Source organism: Athene cunicularia (genome assembly GCF_003259725.1).
Source record: "Athene cunicularia isolate RWA chromosome 12 unlocalized genomic scaffold, athCun1 chr12_part1, whole genome shotgun sequence".
Taxonomy (NCBI): domain Eukaryota; kingdom Metazoa; phylum Chordata; class Aves; order Strigiformes; family Strigidae; genus Athene; species Athene cunicularia.
The window spans coordinates 23,158,809-23,182,764 of NW_020799116.1; positions in this window are offsets into that span (position 1 = coordinate 23,158,809).

The window sequence follows — 23,956 nt, forward strand, 5'->3', positions numbered from 1 at the left end:
GCAATCGATTCCAGGTGTACTGGATGCCTCTCCAAGTGAACGTAAACTGTGGCCTGCACTCTGGCGCTATCAGAATGGGGAAGAACACGTTAGCAATGTCAATCGTGGCGTACCACTTGGCTGCCTTTGACTTCAGTTCCTACTGGAGCTCTAGCATGTCCCCACTGCAGCACTCATTGCTGGCATAACTTCATTCAGGCCATGGTAGCCCACAGTTAGCCTCCACTCGCCATTAGGCTTTCTCACTGGCCATATAGGGCTTTTGAAGGGTGAGTGAGTTTTGCTGGTCACCTTCTGGCTTTCTAGTTGATGGATCAGCTGATGGATGGGGACCAGGGAATCTCGGTTGGTGCGGTACTGCCGCCACTGCACCGTCCTGGTAGCAATCAGCACTCGCTGCTCCTCAACCTTAAGCTGCCCACCACTGAGGGATCCTCTGAGAGGCCGGGTAAGGTGGACAACTGTTCAACCTCCTCCAGGGCAGCTACACCAAAAGCCCACCGGTACCCTTTTGGGTCTTTGAAGTGCCCTCTCCTGAGATAGTCTATGCCCAGGATGCACGGGGCATCTGGGCCAGTCACAATGGGGTGCTTATGCCAGTCCTTCCCAGTCAGGCTCACTTCAGCTTCCAGTAGGGTCAGCTGTTGGGATCCCCCTGTCACTCCGGAGATGCAGATGGATTCAACCCCGCTGTAGCTCGATGGCATCAGGGTGCACTGTGTGCCAATGTCCACCAAAGCCTTATACTCTTGTGGGTCTGACGTGCCAGGCCATCGGATCCACACTGTCCAGTAAATCCCATTATCCCTTTCCTCCACCTGGCTGGAGGCAGGTCTCTTCTAATCCTGCTCAGCATCACTCACTCCTTGTAAGAACGATTTACTGGTCCACTCAAGAGGGTCAGACATAACGTTCACCATTCTATTCTGTCTGGGGGATTTCCAACTGTACACTGGAGCTGCACTTTTCTTGGAGGACTCCCCTTTTGTGATGGTCTTCCCTTTCAGCTGCTCTGCAGCTAGGGCGGCAGTGGGCTGTCCATCCCACCTCCTCATATTTTCTCCATGGTTGCAAAGTAAAACTACAGGGTGCCTCGTGGTGTGTACCTTCTGCTGCCTTTCTCTTGGGTAGGGAAATGTTTTCTTCTAATGGCTGAGACATTAGCCCGTGCAGGTGGACCCTCTGAGACAGTTCCTCCACAGCTGAGACCCAGAAATGCTGAGATGAAGGGAGATTTCCCTCATATTGCTGGAGCTTGCCAACCACTCCATCCACTGTTAGAGTCTGGGTGTCTGTCCACCAGGACACTATTGCCAGTGCTTTCGAGTGTGCTTCTGGTGCGCTCTTCAGGAACTTTTGCCACATCAAGTGTGTGCAAGGGGCCTGATCTGGGTCCATGGGTGACTGCTCATCATTCAGATCACTATAGATCATCTCAAACACAGCCAGTTCCCTGAGATTCTGAATTCCCTTCTCAATCTTGGTCCATTTGCTTAGCTGACATAGGATATTATCCTTGTAGGGGTGCCTCTCCCTTACACTGAGCAGGAGTCACTTCCAAAGGCTGAGGGTTTGAGCCTGTTTCCCTATCTCCCTATCAATGCCAGCATCCTTGGCCAAAGATCCCAGCTGCTTGGCCTCTCTCCCCCCCATCTCAAAACCACTGGCTCCATTGTCCCAGCATCGGAGCAGCCAGGTGCAAATCTGTTCACCTCCCAGGCAGCCAAAATCTCTTCGCGTATCTCGCAGCTCAGCTGGGGATCGAGATCGGACAGTCACAACTGGCCTTTCCTCCTGTTCCTGTGCTGGGCCTGGTTTATACCCATCCCCCACTTTGCGAACTGACTTTCTGGTATATTTTGTTTTCTGTATCGGGGCAACTGATACCGGCACTGGCTGGCTCTCTGGCTCAGCTGCTGTGCTGGTGGAGATGACTGATACTGGCTCTGCCTGTCCCCCCAGCCCACATACTGTACCAGTAAGTTCACTCTCAGGTTCTGTAGCCTTTTCTTCCCTTTGAGGGCAGCGGGTGGTATTAAAGAGGACACGGTAGGCATGGGCAAGTCCCCAACACTTTGCAGCGATTTGTGTCTCCTGGGTTTTGCCAGCTTGGTAACACACCCTTTCTAAGCACTCCATCAGCTTCTCAGGGCTCTGTATTTGCTCAGGAGTGAAATTCCAAAGCACTGGGGGTGCCCACCGACACAGGGCTTTGCCCATCTTTTCCCACACCCCTTGCCACTCACTATTATCTGACCTTGGGGCAGGATTCCGGGCACTGCTATTGTTAGAGAAATGCTGCATGGCCAAAACCGAAATCAGGCAGACATTCAGAAGGCACTGTGCCACAATCACACCGGCCTGCAGGCTCCAAGGATAATTGAAAGTCCCCAAAGCCAAGAGCATCTCTTCCCCTGGCTCACCCACAGAGGGGGTGAGACCCCTAAAAAATGCCCAGGCAGGAAACAGGTACCGGCCCGTTCCCCCACCCCCAGTGATACAAAGGCAGCATAAGCAGTCAAAAGCCAGTACATCAACATAAGACCCTTTATACATTTTCCACCTATAACAAATGCCAGCACTGGGATCATACACTGGATATAAGGAGTAATCCAGCCCCACCATGCAAGCAAGTGGGCCAGCATTGCAAACATTTTCTTATCAAACAAATACAAACAGAAAAAAAATACATCAACAGATTGCTCTAACACACTCTGGTCAGGGTCTGTCCCTTTTTGATTCTTATTTCAGCCCTATTGTGCTCCACGTTGGTGCGCCAAAAAATGTCTGTGTTGGTTTAGGACCTGCCAGGACCGAAGACCATGTTGCCATTGCCCCTCCCCCACTCTCAGCTGGTCAGGCTGGCAGTGAGGCACAAACCCCGCGTTAAGATAAGAAGAAATTTAATACAACAGTGTAATAAGCAATCTGAAGAACAACAGTAGCGATAACAAAAATAAACAGTAATAACAGTGAACAAGACAAAAGATATGCAGAGAAATACCGCAATGATTACAGACAGCTTGCTCGCGATGCTCCCCGTGACCAAAGCCACAAAGGAAAATGTTCCCATGCTGCTGCCGGACCTGACATCAGAATGGTATGAATAACCCGGCTGGAGATCCCTTCCCCCTTCTTTGCTGGGGAAACTTATCCCTATCCTAGCTGAACCAGGACACCATCGTTTAATATTCTTTGCCTTAAATATTGGAATGTGCTGCCTGTGGAGAAGCTACTTCCATTCATCTTGCTGTCTCAAAAGAATACTTTTTTAAAAGCATAAGTAAATAAACATACTTTACATTAAAAACAAAAGTGCCAGAAACTAACAAAGCATCCAGGAAACAATTACACATGGTTAGATCTGTGGTGTGTGTTTCCTAATGATCATTTGATGGTGTATTTGGTACCCTTTTTCTGAGAAATCACTGAAAGTTAGAATTATCTAACATAATTGTTTATACTGCCTTGTCATGCTTGCAGAGGATTGATGTTTAGTTGCTTAGAGCGATAATCAGTGACACTAAGGTCCTTACCAACACATGTTTGTGAATACAAATATTTGTTTATCCATGTGGAGTGCCACTGCAGTGCTCAGGTCTTGCAAAAAGTCCACAGGAAAAGATGTCCAGCATTTTAATGCCTCTTGAGTAGTTTTTCTCTTGTTTCCCCATCAGGGTAGCTACCTGCTTCACAGCACATAAGGAAGATTTGGTAGCAGCCGCATCTCCCTTATTCCAGCAAAGCAATAATATTGTACCTCTGTGAGATAGTTCTTGTCTCTCTCAATAGGTTCTGCCTACTGTTATACTGAAACTTGTAAAGAGATATTATTAAGCTGTTATTTGAAATTACTCATGTCATTGGTCTGTACATTCATCCTACAAGAATAAAACAAACTCTTAGTCAAGTTTGTAGGCCTCTAAATTAAGAGGAAGAGGTGTCAATGTAAAATTAACTAACCACTGTTACTGTATCATGCATATAGCAAGCAGCAATGGTTAAGGATATGTTTATGCTATGAAATGTGCAAGTACAGGCTAGATTGATCTGTTGAGAACTTACTAAAACCGAGGTATGAGACCTTGAGCTCTCATTACACCAATTGCAACAATTTTGGAGTAAAATCAGGATGTTGTCTAGTGAATATTCTGTCAGAGTGGAGAACAGAGAAAGAGATGATGGTTGTGTTGTGACTCATGATGACTGCTGGTTACTCTTCATAGGATGAATTTGGGAAAGGCTGACTGTTACAGATGATAAAATATTGTGGTTTATTCTTCAAAGTAATTGGGAGTCTATAATCATAAAAAAAAAATCAGAGAGGAAGATCAAAATTGACTGAAATTATTTTAGGTATAGAACAATTGTCATTTGCCACCACTGAGCAGTATTTCAGCATTACAGAAAATGCTAAAATGTATACTTTTTGTGTTATACTTACAGTCTGCTTTTCAAGAAAGAAAATACTTAGATTGTTTCATCATGGTATTTAGTTATATTGTTATTTTCCCAACTGATCCTGAGCTTGTTGTCTAACATGAAAGACTCATTGTTCAAAAATGCTGGGTTTTTCAAATGAACTTCATACCATTTGGAAAAATTTTAGAGAACCTTCACTATCCCTTGACCCTCTGAAGATTAGGAAATACATTTTAAATTGATAGTATATTTAAGTCAATTGTGAGCCTTACTCTTGTAGAGTTCTCAGCACTGGGCTGAGAAATTTGTGGGTGTCTAATCAATTTGTTAACTCTACTAAAACAATGGAAAAATGTTCATGCAGAAGATTATGCCTCCCATCACTGCCAAAACATTTGTAGGCAGCTATGTAACAGAATAGCTGGTTTTGGAGGAGAAGAGGTGCCTTCAGTTAATTTGGACTCACTGAAGATCACTGTCTTCCCCTCTGTTTAAGCACAGTTTGACTGGTTTCTCTAGTCAAAACTTCTCTTGACTTCCTTCAGAACTTTGCCTGTGCAAGGACTATCTGATCAGTTGAGTCTTATGTTGAATTTAACTTCCTACGAAACAATAGCTTTTCATACTCATTTTTCTTTAATTCTGAGCATTTGAGACCAAGGTTCTCAGGTTATTCCAGAAAACTTTGAGTGGAGACTTTCCTGGGGACTGATCATCTGAAGAAACATCACACACTGTCCACAAACAATTGCCTTCCATAGCATTAGATTGTAATTAGCTGTATTTAATTGCCAGAGTGTATCCTTGTACTCTTCTAAGATGTCCTCTGCTTTTCAGTTCACTAAGGTGGATACTGTTGTCCTGTCTGTATGCTGACCAGTTCGGAGCCTGCGCAGAGCTGCAGTGAGGAGGAGCAGAATGCTACACTCCTTTGTCATGTAGCTGGGCCATGGAAGATAAGGTCTGACTTTGAGAAAATATAGCACTATCCACCTGTAAAAACCTTTTAATGGGTGAGTTTAGTCAGAAAAATTAAGGATTATGTGTTTTGGAGACAATTAAAATTTCATAAAGATATTTGATATCTTTTTTGAAGGTGAAACTGAACTATTTATAAATGCCCCTGTTTTAGCAAAATAGCCTTCTTGTTTGTTAGCACTAAATAAATTGCAGGGGTTGTGAACTATGTAACTGATAAATCTTCAAACCTTAATAGCCTTACTGTTGTAGAAGCACGTTGTAGGAAACATTTTCTAGGACTCCAGATTTTTTGGCTTTGGCCTGGAGCCTGTTAACAGTTATTATTAGAAAATTATAATCAGAACTTGCATATTGTATTGAAATAATATGAAAATAATTCAAGATCTTTCTAGTTGTGACAAAACCTCCTTTGTGTCAGTGTAGCCTAATGTATTTGTCTTTATTTGCATGCAGCATCAAGTAAACACAGCTATCAAAACATTTGTGCAAACACATTTGCAAATGGGTAATTGAGAAGAAAGTGGTAGAGCAAGCATAATCAGAAAGAACTTTGCAAGACTGTAGCCAAAAATGAGGTGCAGTTTTCTGTTAAAATAATATCCGAGAAGAAACTGAGTCAATCTGCAGCAATAGTGCTGCTTTCACATCGGGGATTTTAGAGGTCTTTGGGCATTTCCCCAGAAAGTCACTAGAGGTGAACAAAGGAGAAATCCTAGAAACCCACTGTCTGAAGCAGTGAAATCCTTTCTACAGCACATGAAAGCTTTCCAGCCGATCTGGGTTTCTTCTTGTGAGGGCACTGATGGGCCTAGTCCTTTCTCACTCTCACATGGTTGCCCTCTCAATTGGTGATGGTGCAAAGGAATAAAACAAGCAGCCTTTGGAGTTTTTCTTGTCTATTTGTAGAGCCTTTACTGATCAGGACTGGAGCCTGAAGTACCTCTCAGCTGTAAATAAATAGTAGTACTGATAGCAGTTCCTTGTCATGAGCAGAAGGTGGAGAATAGGGTTTGTGGTGCTCTGCAGCCTTTTCACTGGGACCAAAGTAGTTGTATATCAGTTGGATCTTTCGAAAACTTGCTAGTGTTATTGCCTTGTGTTTAGACAGTCAGGCAAAAGGAATCTAACACATCACTGAAATGTAATATTTATTAAAATTCTTCACAAATTTTACTACCGAAAGCAGAGACTACAAATTCCATATTCATACTGGCTTAACACTACAGAGTTGTTAGTTGACATTGACACATTCTATGTTGTACAAGAATAAATAGACAGGGTAGGGGCTTAATCAGGATCATGTATTTCCTTACAAACTCAGTTCCTCCATTTTCTTTGGAGGTCTAGTTAATATCTTCCATTCTTTTCCTTGTATGCATCCATTGTTTTTCATTTATGGCTTGATGTGATACTTGAGCAAAAATGAATTGCAAGAAAAGCAGTTGAAAAACAATGAAATCAGATATAGTGTACCTTTATTGTGTGATTAAACAAGCAATTGAAAGCTCAGTAGGATAAGAGGTTTGATTTTTTTCTTCTTTTTTTTCAAACAAGTCAATACCACAAAAATAATTTTATTTTCAGTCATGTCCTACTTCCTTCTCTGAAGTCATTCATGACATTTTTAGCTGTAAAATTACTTTCCTGTGATAACAAGAATATCGTTAAAAATTTTAAGATGGAAAAATGATACTTAAAGCAGAACTTCTCATAGAACACTACAGGCTATCGAGACTCAGGTTAGGTACCAGAAACCTATGGGGATTGGATGCACAACTATGTCACTCACTAGCATTTTATATCTTTTCAGACTCTTGTGCTATTTTTATTGCAGTCTTAAATCAGTATAAACTGATTGCTATCCCCATAAGTAACACTGATGTATAATTTAATGTATGAATTGAGACACAGAACATAAAGAACAGGTGATAAAATATTACACCAACACTGAGAACACTAAAATGCTAACATTTTGAACAGCTGCTTAGCCCTTTTTTCTCAGTTGGAATAAGTAGTATATTAAAGGATTAGCATAACCAACAACAAGTGTTGAATGACTTGATTTCATTTCAGGCAACAAGAATATTTATAAATTTTTGAGCATTATACAGAGGAAGAGTTTATTTATTTCAAATATATATTTTTGTAATATTGTCTAGATATGGATATATTTATTATGTTTATATGAATTTGATATTTAATTTGGGAACCTTCGGAGTATGAGTTCTTGAGGCATGTTGTTTTTAATAAATGTTTTTGTGAGCCATTATTAAAAGAGTATATCCTGGTGTTTTTAAGAAGATTTACAGTTTTCATTGGTTTATCTTTATTAAATTATAATAAAAATAGAGGAGAAGTAGTCATCCATTAGGAAGCATCAGGATCAGGCAAGGAGTAAAAGTGGATCCAATCTTTCTTATATACATTTGGGATCTCAAAATAGATTTCAGAGTAGTAACATTTAAGAAAGGAGATGTATAAAATCAGAAAGTTTTGTGGTGGTGTCATTTCTAAAATGAGAGAGAGAGACACCATGGAGCAGCTGGAATGTCAGAAAATTAAAGCGAGAATATAAAATATATGTATTTGATATCATACTCACAAAAGCATCAGTATAGGCTTTCAGAGTGAGGGTTTTCCTCAATGCTTCTTCTAGAGCTTTCTAGCAGTGCAGCTGGAGCAGGGGACCAGCCTTTTCCTCAGGTCTTTTCCATGGTTGTCCTGAAGCTGAGAGAGAATAATGGAAGTGTGGTCTACAGGATCATCTGGAGAAAGATGTGTACAGAGGGCTGGAAGGGGTAATGAGGCATTGTTCAGCTTTGTCTTGTAGTTTACTAGGATAATTTTGGGAATTAAAATGATATTTAGGACTTTGACACATATGAGTTTGATCTCTCACTGAAATGAGGATGCTTCATGTAATTCTTGCAGTGTGCAGTTGCAAAGCAACAGACAGCTTTTAATGTTTATAATGTTTTTTCATTAATAAATCACTGGTATTCAAGTGAGAGAATGAGGAGTACCGTTTGCCATTTTTGGATTGCACCGGTTTTGTGATTTGATTTTCTTTCCTGAAGTGTTTCAGGAGTTGAATTTTGATGCTAGCTTAATTGCTAGGGCCTCTGAGTAGATCGGCTATCTCTTCAGTCATTTTTTAATAAATTACTCTGAAGTTATTATGAAGACATTCCACTTGCCAAAACTTACTGCCACTCTTTTTTTTTTTTTTTTTTTTTTTTTTTTCAGAGACTTTCTTGCAGTCAGACTTTGGACTGTGTGTGTCTTCCATGTCACTAGTTCAAAATTTAATGGGTTTGACAACTTCACTCTGTAAACAGGCAGTGGCATCATTAGGTGACTTGATGCCCAAAGTTTAAATCCATATATTGCACTGTTTTCCTTCACCCCACAGATACCATGCAGCTGATAGACTGTGATGTGGCAGTTGTGTACAGAACCATATGTTTGTAACTTGGGGCAAGCAGAAAGTGCTTGTCATCCTCCAGTTTTATCACTGGGGAAATGAATTTTGGCCAGTTCAGCTAGCCAAGGATGGTCTCTCTCCCACAGCTTCAGGCGTTTAAAAGAATATGCTCACTCCAACTGAAGGTTTATTAAAAATGAATAAATTGAAAATAACTGATAAACTCAGAAAAGGAGGTCATTGCCCCTGAGACAACTCCAGGTTATCTGTGGGCATGAAGATGCAAGCAAAGTTCTGGTTTAATTCTTGATGCTACCTACCTGGTCCTATTCCTCAATTCCTTTGGACCACCATCACCTCTGTATCACCATTACTGCTACTACCTAGGACATGGTGGAATTGCTCAGGAATTCGGTTAAGTATCTGGATAATGGTCTGCTAGCTTGCAACCAGAAGATAGACTCTAGTCTTATGACAATACTTTCAGCCTTCCGATTTCTATTATTTCTGGGTTTTCTTTTTACATTACAGAAAATAAATGATCTGTAAAATGTCAGCCCTCCTTCCCTGAGAAATAAACCATGGTAGCTTTTCTTGCACTGCTTTAAGTACGTTTATTATTAGTCTTAAACTCTTATAAGAACACTTAGATCACTGAGGCACCAAACCATTTTCTATAGGGGTTTATTTCAAAAGCAATAGCAAGTTCCTTTCATAGTGGGGGCAAAGGGCAAATGGCACTTTTGTCCCATCATAACGATTTCCTTTATAGTATCTTTAACATAGTATTTGTATTTTGTTCACCCTCCTTTAATCCAAAGGACTGACATAGCCCACAAACTTTCATAGTTTTCTCAAACACTGAAATAAGTTTCAAGGCAAATTTGTTTCCTTGCAATGGATTTGTATTCCACAGCTCTCAGATGATCATCATGATGACCAATGTATGCCCTAAAGATCCCTGTTGCCAAGTCTTGCTCCCATTGAACATTAGCTCCTTCACTTATCTTCATACTGAAAACCAGCAAAACTGTTACAATAAATTAATTGAAGAGAGGAAATATTTTAAAAACTTAACTCAATGAATTGGTTAGTCATTAGAGAGAAGCTCTGGAAAGGTAAGATGGTGCTTCCAGCCAGTCCCATGCCTTCAGGAGTATGTTTTAATTCTTGGCAATGATTGTGATATATGGGAAGATTTGTAGGAGACTGTCAAGTGCTTACAAATTGCAGTCAGAAAACCATGTTGAACAGTAACAATTAATTGAAGTTTAGAACTCCATGGTTAATCAGAAGTATGCAAAATGGTTTTTTATGAAACAGAAAACCTCAAAAATGCAAATATTTGTCTTTTTTGTTCATTTTATTCAGATTTTCAGAAAAAAAAAAAAAAAGTGTTATTTTGTGGGATATCTTGTTTGCTGAACATTTCTTTCAGAAAAAATTTAATTAATTTTCCTTAAAAAAACCCTGCCTTAAGAAAAAAATTTAATTTCATTCTTAACATTTAAAAGTAACTGGAAAAAAACATAACATTTGAGAGAATGTAAAATCATTAATTAAAAAAGGGGTAATGTTCACTTGCCGAAATGTAAACCTGTAAAGTTTACCAAGTGACACTATCACTAGAGTCATAGTGACCTAAGAGAGAATTTACACCTTTTCATGTACGGGCTGTTTTATCACAGGTGTCGCATCCCCCAGCAACCTCTGTGAGAAGGGCATCATTGTAAAAATAACTTGGATAGGTTAAAAGATTTTCCTTGTTTAGAAAAGAAAATGCCATCTGTCCATGAATTTTGCACTGGAATTTCACTGTATCCCATTTAGTGAGCATTTTGTGAACATTTAGCTTTATGGTATGTAGTTCGAGAGGGCATAGCCTGTGTAGCTGTTGAGACATATGTCCTGCTTCCACTAAGTGTAATGCCTTTATTGTTCATGCGTCAAGATATAAAGACTTCTTGTTCACATAATGGATACAGCTGGTTGGGTAGGGGGCAGGGAGGTTCTTACAATAAAAAGGCGTTTGCTGCTGGGATCTTTGTCAGTAAAATACTCAAAGATGGTTAATTGGACATTAATGTGTCAGATTTTCAACAAAATAACAAGAAATTTGCCAAAAATAAAACCTGAAGGAAACACGCCTCCAAATTTTACAACAAAGCTTTGTTTAAAATAGAAGTTAAAGCAGCTAAGATTTATGACATGTTGACATAACTGATGGTAAAGGAGTTGGCTGAAGCTACGGGTGTGAAGGTCCAAATGAGAACATCTGCATTAAGAAGCTAATTCTCTTAAACATACTGATCAAAATATTAATGCTACATGTAAACACAAGTGCTTTATCTGACAGTGATTTACATTTGGAACAACCTAATCCAACTATGCACTGCATCTTTATTCATTACCAGCAGCCTTTACTTAACACTTCATGCCCGCTTGCACAGGTGGACAATCTACTCAGAGTGACTATTGTGTTTATGTTATTTTTTCATAAGCAGGGTTTGAAATTTGTCAAACTGCATCATTGTTTAACTATGTGCCAGTCAAAGGGAAATTGCCAGATGGAGCGGCTTTCCCCTAACCTTGCTCCAGGCAATGAAATTACACATAGGCCACAGTCTTATGTCAAGTCTTTAAAAAAAAAAAAAAAAAAAAAGTTAAAAAAGTAAAAAAAAGTCAGGCCATGAATAGGTATGACTATGTGCATTCACAAAACCTGGCTTTCTTATGCCACTAATTTTATATGAAGGTTCATGCCAATGGTAAATAAAACTTCATGTCTGTCATGTCACTCATTAACTAGGTGCTCATAATTTATGTATTTAAGGCTTGCTTCTCCGCCAAGCAATCAAACAGTAAACCATGTTTTATAGGTGTTAGTGTTTATTGAAACTGTAAATAAATGTCAAACAAAAAAAATCAGGTTTCAGAAAAATGATCAGGGTTAAGTCATTTATCATTGTTCCAACTGGAAAAATCTGAGAACTTGCTAGTGCCAAAGCAAATGTTTCCCTGGCTTTTTCTAATGTGCAGCTTAAACTACCAGATTGTAGAATTCTATTAGCAGGATTTAATGAAATGGAAAATTTGCAGATCGTGTGTTTTAACTGAATCCCTCAAAGAATGGGGCAAGCGGGCTCTTCTTTAAGATCATGGCCTTTCATTGTTACTATTTACTGCTTTTTTTTCTGATTATTCTTAACACCAGTGATTAGTTGAGATGACTTAGGCAGAGTTTAGGCTGCTTCTGAGTGTGAGCAGAGAGGTTCTTTGCAAGTGGAGGAAAGCCAGTGTGACCCCTGCTCCATCACACAGCTGTGGTGGGCACCAGCAGTTTTGCTGTGCCTGCTGTAGGACTGTTCCCTCCCAAACAGGGTACCTGAGGAAGAAGGGGTGTACGGCACCTACTGCTTGGTGTTGTTACATTGATGCTCGCCATCCAAGCGCATCCTCACTGAGGACCTACACTTGTGGACCTCAAGGTAACAGCATATTATAGCTGGTTGTACCTGTATCTCTGAATCTGCATGTTGTACATGCTAGTCACATGCATTTGGGTAGGAGATTTGAAAATTGGGCATTCAGAGGCTTTTGTTGGCATATACTGGTACTGCAGACCAGCAGATGTACCAGGGGCTGCCTCCTAGGTCCAGAGTCAAGTACAGGATCTGTTCTGCAACAGAGAAACACTTTTGTGCATCTCAGTTCTAAATATGTATCTGTTTGATGGTTCTAAAAAGGAGTATTCAATTCTAACACATTCTATGTTGATTTGTCTCTAGAATTGCACTTAGATGGAGCTCCTTAGATGGAGCTAGGAGTTCATGGAGAACCACCTCATAACATGGAGCAGGGATGCTGTTACCCAGAAGAGGGAAAGTAAACAGAGGTCACAAAGGGGCATGAATTTATGTGCAAAAATCAGTAAGGTGGTGTACCCTAAAGGAAAAAAGAGTGAACAAAGTGTAACTGAAGATAGCTGTATACTTGTTACTGTTTAAAACTATATATAATCAAAAATTTAGTGCAGGAATGCTGGTGACCATGAAGATAAGGGAAGTAATTTTCAAACAGCCTACTTATGAGAGTATGTTGAATGTTTAATGGATTTAAAAAAAACCCAAATACCTTGTTGTCAGAGACATATTTGTCAGTATGGAGACATTCACAGTGAAACAAAAAAAAAAATAATCAGATAAGCCAGTGCCTCTAGAGCTTTGTTGAAGAGCTATTGATGTTTGTAAAGTAACTGGAGATGTCCGAGGGAGGTGACTCTGATCTGCTGTGGCCTGAATCAGCACCAGACTCTGGTGCTGCTCTACTTGGGAGTTTCTGGAATATGACACTGCTTGTGTTCCTGCACCTCATATTGCCACAGGCTTCCTTGTACTAATTGAGAGAGGAAGAACTTTTAATCAAGTCTATCTACAGTGTACAGCTTGTATATTTTCAATAGCCAATGAAGTAAGGCAATCCAATACTACCTTCATCTTGATCCAGATTCTCACATGATGTAAATTGTCTTGGCTTCGTTGATGCAGGTAGGGCAGAACACGTTGATGAAACCTAAAGGCACTGAGGACCTGTTTGACTTATTAAGGGCTAAGAATTGTGCTACAAAGTGATGACTGTGAAAAGTATAAATAATCTGTGATTGTTAAATCGAAGTCAAGATACTGGTTATGCTTATGTAGTCAGTCTGTCCTATTCTTGAGCTTAAATGTGCCTATAGTTGAATACTATTAATAAATAACAATTATACTTCATGTTATCTTTTCTATTTTGTCTTCTTCCTTTATAGTAAAATAAATTCATTTTGAGTCTGAATTATTCTTTTAAAGTGTCACTTTCACATTTATTGGTTTTGAACAAGCTTTAAAAAACATTCACGGAGAAAATATGCCTTGGCATGTCTAGCACAGGCCTCTCAGATGCATTTATGAATCCTGTTTCAACAGCTACGGTGAAGGGCGTATGACACACCAGCTTCAGTATTTCCTCTGTGTTGTTATGCCCACTATAGACTACTTTAGTTCTGAGTTATTTGAAAACTCATCCAAATTAAACAAATAAACTCTCAACTTTTTGAGTATGCTAATGTGTGGTATCTAATTTCATGGTATTTCTAGTGAATTTTTAAAGTGATGTTATTTCCGCCTATTTGGCCAACATCTGAGGCCTTCACTGAGGGCTCCATTGCAAACTGTTTCTGAGTTGTACTGTGCACCTGTATCAGAGACAAGCCCTGAGGTTTCCTTACTCAGCAAAACTCCCATCAACTCTGCTCAGATTTGTGGCTCATTAAAGCCCACGGAAAAGATCGCAGGATTGTTGAGACTCCTGTGTGCTCAGCCATTATTATTCACTGTGTATAAATGGAGCAATTTGTATGCTATATTGTGGGTCAGATTGATTTACCAATTTATGAATGGCATTTTAATATATAAAGTATATCTATTCCATGCTTTCTTGCTTTCTGAAGATAGTCTCTGATTCTATAGGTTTAAAAAATATAGGCAATAAATACCTTCAAATAGCTAAGGACATAATTCATGCCTTGTAATGCATGTTTTAAAAATCAGGCCTCTTTTCTGGCTCATTAACCAGCCTGTAGACTTGATTTTTTTAATTAATGTAAGAACACCTTCTTTATGGCATGTTCATGTTTACCCAAAAGTCACATCATTTTTCAAATCATACAAGGTGTCAGTACTCAGGGTAATGATCTTTACTGCTTGCATTCCAAAATGAACACTGTTTTGGTTTTGTTGTTTTATTTTTTTCCCCCTAAATCTGTCTAGAAAAAAAGAAGAATCAGAAATGTTTTTCCCCTAGTAGCGTTTGTGTGCTAGTGAGTGCTGTACATAAAAGTCGCACAGAGAAGCCATCAGGTCTGTGTTTATAGGAGTTGTTCCTAATAGTTAAGCTCCACCAAGCTTAACCACCAATGCCCGTGTGTTGCTGTAAGGAGCCCAACCCTGTTCTGAGGTGGTGCAATGTTTATGTTTCTGGTGACAGCTCCTTGATTCTTGTTTGGTAATATTGGAACACGCTGTCCCGATCCAATGTCCGTGGAGGTTTCGATACAATCCCAAGAGCGAGATTAAGACACAAGTGAGGTCAAATGCCATATGCCCAAAATAGGGTTTTATTATTAAAAAAGTGAAGAGGGGTAGCGATAGGACAGAATAGAAGGAAAAGGCAGAAATAAAGCAAGGATGCGGGATAGGGATGCAAGAATATTCACCACCGTGGATCCAGCGGCGTCCCTGTTGGTCCTCAGCCTTCATTTTTTCGGGGGTGGGTGCACATGGATCTGGTTTGATGGTGGATGCACACAGGTCAGGCTTTGATGGTAGATGCACAAAGAGCAAGATTTTCTGCAGCATTTTAAAGTTCATCGTACCAGCTGATCAGCATATCTACTCGCCTTTGTTTTTTTTTTTCCTCTGGTCCAACAGGTATTATTGCATCTGGCATCAAGGACAGGAATGTTTGCCTCTTATCAGTCCATTAGCAATGCAGGCATGGGCTCTGGCCTACACAAAACAGCTCCAGGATGGGGCCAGCTCAGTCCACATCTGCCCCTTTGAGGCTTATGTAAAGAGTCCTGACAATGCAACCGCCAAGAAGTGGGGGGGAGCATCCTTCAATACACTCCTGCTTCTCTGGGCAGCATCCCCCAGACCACTTCACAGGCCACAGCAGCTTCTCTTGGAGGTTTACACAGACACAAGCAAGCTTTGAGACAGCCATAGGACATTTCGGTCTCTCACACACGCATTATGGACTAAAGACAGTCTAAGCATAAGTAGACACAGTTCCTGTCGACTTTCATGTGTCAGAAAACCTTGCTGATTCCATTATGTGTTTCTGATTTTCATTTTATTAGGTGATATATTGTGGTGAAGAGTGGTATACAGAGCTAGCTGAGGGTTTGTCCCTTTGATGATTTCTGATGATTACAAGAAACTCTTACTTCTGATAATCTTATAGAAGTTAGAACCATTTTGTCTTCTTCCATTTTTTTTATTGCTGCTGAAAGTAGGCCTTGGGGGATAAGATTGTCTTTTAAATTAATGCTAGAGAGACCTGTACTTCCATGTGCATGAGTTACCCAGTCTAGGACTGGGATTCATCAGTGCTGCATTAACAGAAGCACACCAGGATTGCAAAAAGAAAATGGAAGTACTTTGCAGCAAGACTGCAGTGAAGAATTGGCTACAACTTTTTCTTAAAAGCATCTGATTTTATTAATTCTTATTATTTTCAGAATGTGAAACCTTTCATATTAGAGATCTTGTTAGCCATGATCATCCTGAACACCCAACAGCTTCCATACATTTATAATTTTAGTTCAGCTTACTTGTTATGATCAAGTCTGAAAGTATGAGAGCTCCTCCTTGCACCATTTTGCTCATTTCAGTCTGCCTTTGATGTTGTCATTATCGGCACAGTGTATCCTAAGTCAACAGTGTCAGGTACGTGTATGTTTGTTGGTGAAGAAGTCAGTCCATGGTTGTATTTTGCAGCTGTCTTTTTACAAATTCTCACTTCTGTTTGTTTCTCCAGTGATGTTGAAGCTGCATTAGGATTGAAGCATTTGGCTCTTTTCCCCGTGCAGTATGATCCTTTACTGTCATGTGGCTGATGTGGATCCTCTTGACAACACTTAGCACGCCCAGTTGTCCTGCTTCCCCTCCCAGCCCCATTCCTCAGACAGGATGCAGCCAAGGCATGCTGTGGGAAAGGGTGCATGGCAAAGGCTGCCTGTGGATCTTGGTAATGCTCAGCTGTCATAAATTTATAATGTTCAGTTATCACCAGAACTCAGCAGCCCCAGGAATGGAGAAGTGCAGGTGGTTCTTGGCTCCTAAATAATATTTTTGCAGAGCAGGATCATTGCCCTTGGTTTAGTGATGAGAAATGTCTTTGTAGGCCTGCTGTATTTGTGAAGGCTCAGGGAATTTCTAAGTTAAAACCTATTAATCATGTTTCTTGATGATTTACTTATTCAGTTTCCTCCTCCAGTAAAGAATGGCTCTTCCAGTAGTTTGAAAATGTGGGATAAGACTGAATATCGGTTGTGTTGAAACAATATGAATCTTTCTTAACTCTTGGGGACTGTGGGAGAGCTGAGCATGCACACAACCAATGTGATCAAGCATTGTCCGTTTATTACAACTAAGAAAGCCCTTTTATAATGTTCTCCCGTACCCGTGAGTAACATGCAGTACAAGTCCTCAAGATTGGACAGTTAACCGAGCCTGCACTTTAAACCTTCCTATGATTGGATAAAAAGTGCCATGTCAGCCTTGCCAGGCTTCCTGCCTTGTGTAACTGCCTCTTCCGTCCCAACCCCTTCCGGGGGTTGTTTGTCTCGTCGTTTTTCCCCCCTCATTCAGGGTCACATCCTTATCACATTCTTGCTTGGCTGAGGCTCTTATCAGTCTTGTTCTCATGCAGGATTGCTTACATGTCCATTCTCTCGCAGAAAGCCCTCTTGAATCCCAACAGGGGACAATACAGATTTTTTTCAGTGCATCATCTGCAATATGGGATATAGTTTTGCATCATTTCTGGACAATATCAGTAAATATTTAATTTACTGGTTATTTTCCGTCATTTTTGGAGCTTGTGCAGACTTTTAAATGTCTGTGTGTGTTTGATTTGGGAATAACCTTCATATCCTAAACAGCAACAACGATCTTTCTGGACTGTTATAGAAGGGTAAAGGTTGTTCCATAGCAATGAACTCATGTGCAATTAAAATGTGAAAAAACACCTCCTTTTTATCCAAAGTGTGTGATTCCCCATGTTTCTCATGTTATGAGAATTGGTGAATAATCACACCTTATCCAACTTCTCCATGTCATGCATCATCTGCTCAATCTCTCAGAAGTAGGTCTCGTTATTGAGGCAGAGTACCAATAAAGCTGAAGTTTGGATTCTGTTTAAATGTCCCCTTTTCTGTTTATTTCTACTTGCTGAGAACTTTCTATCTTGTGGTGGTGCATTATAGTGCTTGTCAGTTGTTTCCTTTTAGCACTGTTTGATGTTGTGAATATTTTTTTAATTTCCATTAGACATTTTGACTTGGTCTGTGGAGTATGACATTCATTTCAAAATTTAGAGAACTTTATTTTGATGAGGAAGCTTATAATGAGAGGGTACTGCTGATGAAATGAGCATTTCAGGTCTTTAGGACTGGCTGAGATTTTTTTTTTTTTTTTTTTTCAGTGAAAATCCTCTGAAATTCCTTTATCCAGCCCAGTTATCTGGTATCTAGTATCACTGGGCTGGGGCTGAAGCCCCCGTGTTTTGAAAGTTTTTGGGAAAAAAAGTGATTTTTTTACTGTCTTGCTGAACTTGGCTCTTAGCTTGCTGATAAACTGTTTCACAGTGAACCATAAACAGTACCAGAACTTTTCTTTTAGGCATCCTGAATGTATATTTGTGTGTAGGTGTTTTTTTCATGTATCAAGGACAGGAAGAGTTGATGGGGAGGTGGCTGTCATACTCTTGTCTTCTTCTGAGAAAACCTTCCCTGAGCAAGGAATGAAAATAATCTTGGTCTTCTTCAGCACCCACAACAGTTGGAGTCCCCAAGGTGACAAAGTTTCTTGTATGTCAGTAGCAAACTGACTTATAAACATAGTGACCAAGCTAAATTATTGTTCACAAATTTGAGATGTTCTAGCCATTGCTCAGTCATTTTCATTTGTTTAGATTTGTATTGCCTCTTAAGAGCTGAAATAAAGTACCAGATAAAAATATGCCATGAGGAAAATTTATGGATATGTATGAAGATGTCTGCTTGAAAAAGTTACAGTTGCCCATGTTATCTGGGGAAGAAAATATTATTTTAAATTCCTTTTAATAAAAATCTCTTCATCTGCATGTTGATTTGCTTTGCTTACCAGTTTTTCATCAGGGGAAGGGAGAACAGAGAATTCTTACAGTCCTGTGATTCACAAAGATGTACTATTACTTTAAATGTCTGGCAGGATAGTGATGCTTATTTTCAATAACTGCAATTAGTATGTGAACTAAAGAGCTTGTTTTTATACACTCCAACATATTATCAAGCTCTGGTCAAATGAAGAAAAGGCAAGCTTGGATTTAAGATCTTTTGTTGAATTTCAGTCAAAAATTTACAGAAAGATGTCTTCCTTTTCTCTTACATGATAGACCTGTTTTCAAACATGATTTAAAAAAAAATATTTGAATATACTGGTTATAATTGTGTTTCTCAGGTTAAGCTTTTATTTGTAAAAAATTAATAAACAATGAGCATCCTAAGTAAATATGAAATTATGCATGTTACTATTGAGTTAATAATTACATAGATTTTTCTCAGTTTAGCTAAAAATAGACTGAACTCAGTTACAGTATGCTGAATCGGATTAAAATCCATAGAGAATGCTCACAAGCAATGTTAGAAATTCTACAACTGTTTTACATTTTCAGTTCTCACTTTAAGAGATTTCTTTAAGACATCTATTTGACCCTTGCATTTTAATAACATATAAAAATTTTATAGATCCTGTTGACTTTAAAGCAGATCTTCTGATTGTGAGCTCATAAAATAATATTTAATATTATAACAAATAAATATTTTATGGATTTATGTGGATTTACATTAGATTTCCTATCCTGTAATTCACAAATCAAACATACAAGTTGTACAATAAATGTGGATACCATTTTAAATATTATTAGTCCTAATGATACTAGATTTACATATTGTTTTCAATTATAAATCTTCTAATTTGGAGTTACCAAATACTTACTTCTGCTTTCATTAGAAATATCTATGTTTGCCCTCATAAATTATTTTTTAAGGTAACTGTGTTTAAAGGAGTTTTTCTTTTAAGCTCACTAACTCCAGTTTCCTAAAACACTGTGTACAGTGCCAAGACTCAGGCTGCATGGTTTGCGTTTTATAGCATTTATTAACTCTGCATTTGCTTGTAAACAAGTTGGGAAAACATTTTTGCCTCTCCCAAATGATTTAGCTAAGTAAGAGGTGAGTTGGATCATCCTCTTCCTATGATGAACTCTAGGCCATGGTTTTGTTTGAAATCCCTTCTACTGTGTTTCTTGCCTAACACATCTCATGGCAGTACCAGCAGGAGGGCACTTCATGGGTGGACAGGACTCACACGGGGCAAGCCTTGGTGGGTCAGTGCGGAGAACAACTCTCTGGCTTTAGGAAAGAGCTAAGGGAGCTGCTATCTGGTGTTATTTCACAGGATATGGTGGGGTTAGTATAAATGTATGTGACAACCTTTGATCCAAACAGATAGTGCATTGAATATTGATATTGTTGTGATGGTTGTGGTAATGGTGCAACTTTTGACAGATGGAATGGAATTTGTTAAGAAACTAACCTTATTTTGACGTTCTCCTCTCTTCAGAAAACAGTGAAGAGTATTTACAGTACATACACTTAAGACATTACTTTTTTCATGGAGCTTATAGCTGCTTTCTGTACATCACAGATGCCAGCTAAATAGCCAAATATATATATATTTTTTTTAATTGTACAAAGAATTGTATCTAAACATTAGCATGAACTTGAACTGTTCAGAGCTTAAACATGATTTTTTTTTTTTTTTTTTTTTTTTTTTTTTTTATGGCAGCTTTTCAGAACTGTTGACCTCGAGAGCATTCTGGTGTTTCAGGGGATAACATTCCATTTTTCTCTTCATGCATAATGAGCAGTGAACTTCTTGATTGTTGTTGTCTGTTCCCTCTGCAGCCAACAAATCCAGTGTTTCATGCTGCAATCTAAACAGAGTGATGCATTGCAGGTGCTTTCCTCATCTCCTCACACCTCTCAAAAACATTAGGAGGGATTTTCAACTTCCTATTCAACTTTTAAATGGAGAGTCAGGTCAGTCTTTGGATTAGAAAACTAATAAATCTTCTGACTTGACTTATTGTACAAGTATCCAGCTAATATCTTCTGTTATCCTGGCTTGCGGTACTATGCCACACTGACCTTACTTCAGGCTGTTGTAATAACAGCTAATGAATATATCTAAAGACCTGTCATAAATTGCAAGCAAAGAAAAAGTCACTCTCTGTTGTTTGTGTATAAAAAGTGGACCTTAAATTGCTTTGTCTCTTAATCATTCTTTGTTTGAGTTACCCTGTAGGTGGCCGTTTCCAAAGATGGGAGCTCCGGCGCTGTAAATAAAGTCCAGCAGGATGCAAGGTGCTGAAAAGAGTGACTTCACTAGCTCTGCTGCTTCACTGCTGCAGTGAAATGAATGATTGTTGATTTGTATTTAATGCTCAATTTCCTCTTCATTACTACAAACCATGCAAGGCAGACCTCGTTTCAGGCTATTCATATGAGAGCTCAATCTATCCGGTTTCACATCTGCTAAAAGCCCCCATGTCATACTCATTACAGTCTTCCCCTGGAAAGAATTTGGGATTTAAGACCAAAGAAAGACATACTTATTTATAGCTAATGCTCTGATCTATACAATTTATTGTTTGCAAACTAGAGTTACACTTGTGTAGTTGTATATACATCCAAAATGCAAGAGTGATACAAAAGTAACGAAAACAAGTGTAAGTATTTTATAATGACAAGTGTGTTCAAAATTGAAAACCACTGTGTCTCTGCTTTAATTTCTGTGCCATAGCAATTACTTCTCCTTAGCCTTTGGCCTATGTACCACCATGGAGCATAAGGTAATATTTGTACTCCTTCTAAATCAAAGGAGATGAAAAATTAGCTCCACACAAATATGCCAGATTAGCAGTGTAAAACTTGAAAGGGTCTTTTACTTTGCTGTGTCTGCTGCTTTCACAGGAAACTATGGAACATGACCCTTTTTATGATCAACCTCAATCTTAAAAATAGCTATTTGTTCTGCTGCTTCTACTGAAAGCTTATTCCTGTCATTGCTCAAGGCTTTTGAAAATATTTTTCTAAATTTTAGAATAAATGTGTTATCACGATTTTTTATCCATATATTCTTCTGCATCATTATGCTATATCTTACACTTTTCTTCCTTGGATTTTGCTCTGGATGCAAATACTCTGGAAGTGAATTAGGGGGACTAGAGCTAGTAATTTAGCTAGGCAAAGGAACTGATAGATTCCCCAAGTCCTCCAATCTCCCTCCCTGAACAGTTACATGAGAGGATCTTCTGGAGTGCAGATGCAACAGACCATCTCTGCTAGGATGATACATTTAAGCCAGTTTTTTGAGTTTTAAGTGGTGATACTTAAGGGAGTGGCAGATGCTTAAGGGAGTCACAGGAACTTGTCAGACATGAAATTATGCTACTAGGCTGCAGCAGTCTTCAGTCTAGGGACTTTCTGAGCCAGAGATGATTTCTTGTTGCTAATAGTCCTTGATGAATTTTTGCTCCAAGAATTTGTCCAGCCACTTTTGAATTGAGACAAGCTTTTGGCACTTAGCATCACAGGGCTTCTGTTTATGTTGCATTTTATTCTGCTTTCCATTTACTTTCTTACCTTGTTCTAGAATCAGGAATGCTGTTGAATCCAGTAACACATAGCTATCCACTGAATATCTGATATCACTTTCAGTGTAAAAAATACACAAACTGACTTAAAACCACTACTATTACTTGGTGTTCCTTCTGTCTGGGCTGGGAATGGTTTGATTCCCCTCAGGTTGAATTTTCTTCAGGCTTCTGGGGCTTATCCCCCATTTGATGGAGTTGTCTTTTCCATAACCTTATGCCAATTAAGGAGCCTGCTTCACGTTCAGCACCATTATTCTGATTGATAGCAGAGATATCCTGTACTTGCTGTGTTTCCCTAGATTGCCTGCAGTACTTGCCCTCTGTCCATTACAAAGTGGCTTTGCTTTGTCTTGCAGTGCGTCTTTCACTTATGATAGAAATTGAAGTCCCTTATCTTAATATAAACTCGTGCTCTCCTTTTGGCAGTTGTCATTGCCTTCCTATGCTTCTTGACATCTTAAGTCACAGTATTCTTTGGTCACTAATTTGTCTATTACATTTTATTTTCTGCGCTGACTTGCAGTATCCTTTTGTGATGAATACTTATCTCCCTAAGTAGAATTTTTCTCTGTGAGGTTTTATTCACCCACACTGTGCAAGTTCCTACTAGTTAAGCAAATCTGAGTGGTAGGAAATTTTAAGCTTTCTCTGCACCCAGGACACATCTTTAGCTGTTTTGTGTTGTCCATATATTGTCCTGTTCCATTACATTCACCGGGATATTGGGTTCTACCAATTCATTAGCTGGGCCCCCTGTCACAAATCAAAACTAGCAATTGTTTCCAGTATGTTTCTAGAAATTGAAAAGCCATTCAGAATAATAAGTGTACAGGGCTTTTCAGTATTCTAAATGACCTTTTGTCTCCCTCAGTGGAGGGGATTTTTCTGCTTGTTTAAAGCGTTTTTCTGTACTGTAGTGATGATTCCCCTTCCCAAAAACTAACAAAACCAAAATAAAATTATCTGTCTTTCTGGCTTGTAAATCAGAAGTATGAAGTCAAGGATTTGCTCCTTCAGGCTTTATTCTCACAATTAGGTAGTGTTTGTGAAGTGTTTCTGTTGTTAGAGCAACTACTAGAGAGCAGCATTAAAACTATGTATCTGCTTTAATTGGTTCTTATGGATATTACAAATGAAAGTTCTTATATTAAGTAAAACCTATAGATTGAGTGGAAATTTCATTTCATGAGTGTAGTTAGTCATTTCCCTTTCTTGGCTGGATTTACCCTTGAAATGGGAAAAAAAGGACTATCCTATTTTAACTCAGAAAACAATCAAGACATGTTAAGAGCAGATTGTTTTGTTGTAATTTTTAAAAATTCACTTCCATTTTAGGAAAATGTTACAGTGTATAACAAATTACATAAACCAAATCTGAGCTTTTTCTACTGCAAATAAATTCTCAGCCTGTTGGAATTTGGGAACTTTCAAAAGCACTTGTATTGCAGGTGATTTAGGCCAACATTTAAGAACCCAAAAGAATCCAATTTTAAATTTCATATAATGTTATATGATGCATCATCTTGTACATGCTTCAACTACAACAAATTATTCAAGATATAAAACCTTTTTTAAAAAAAAAAATGTCTTGCTCCCACATTACCT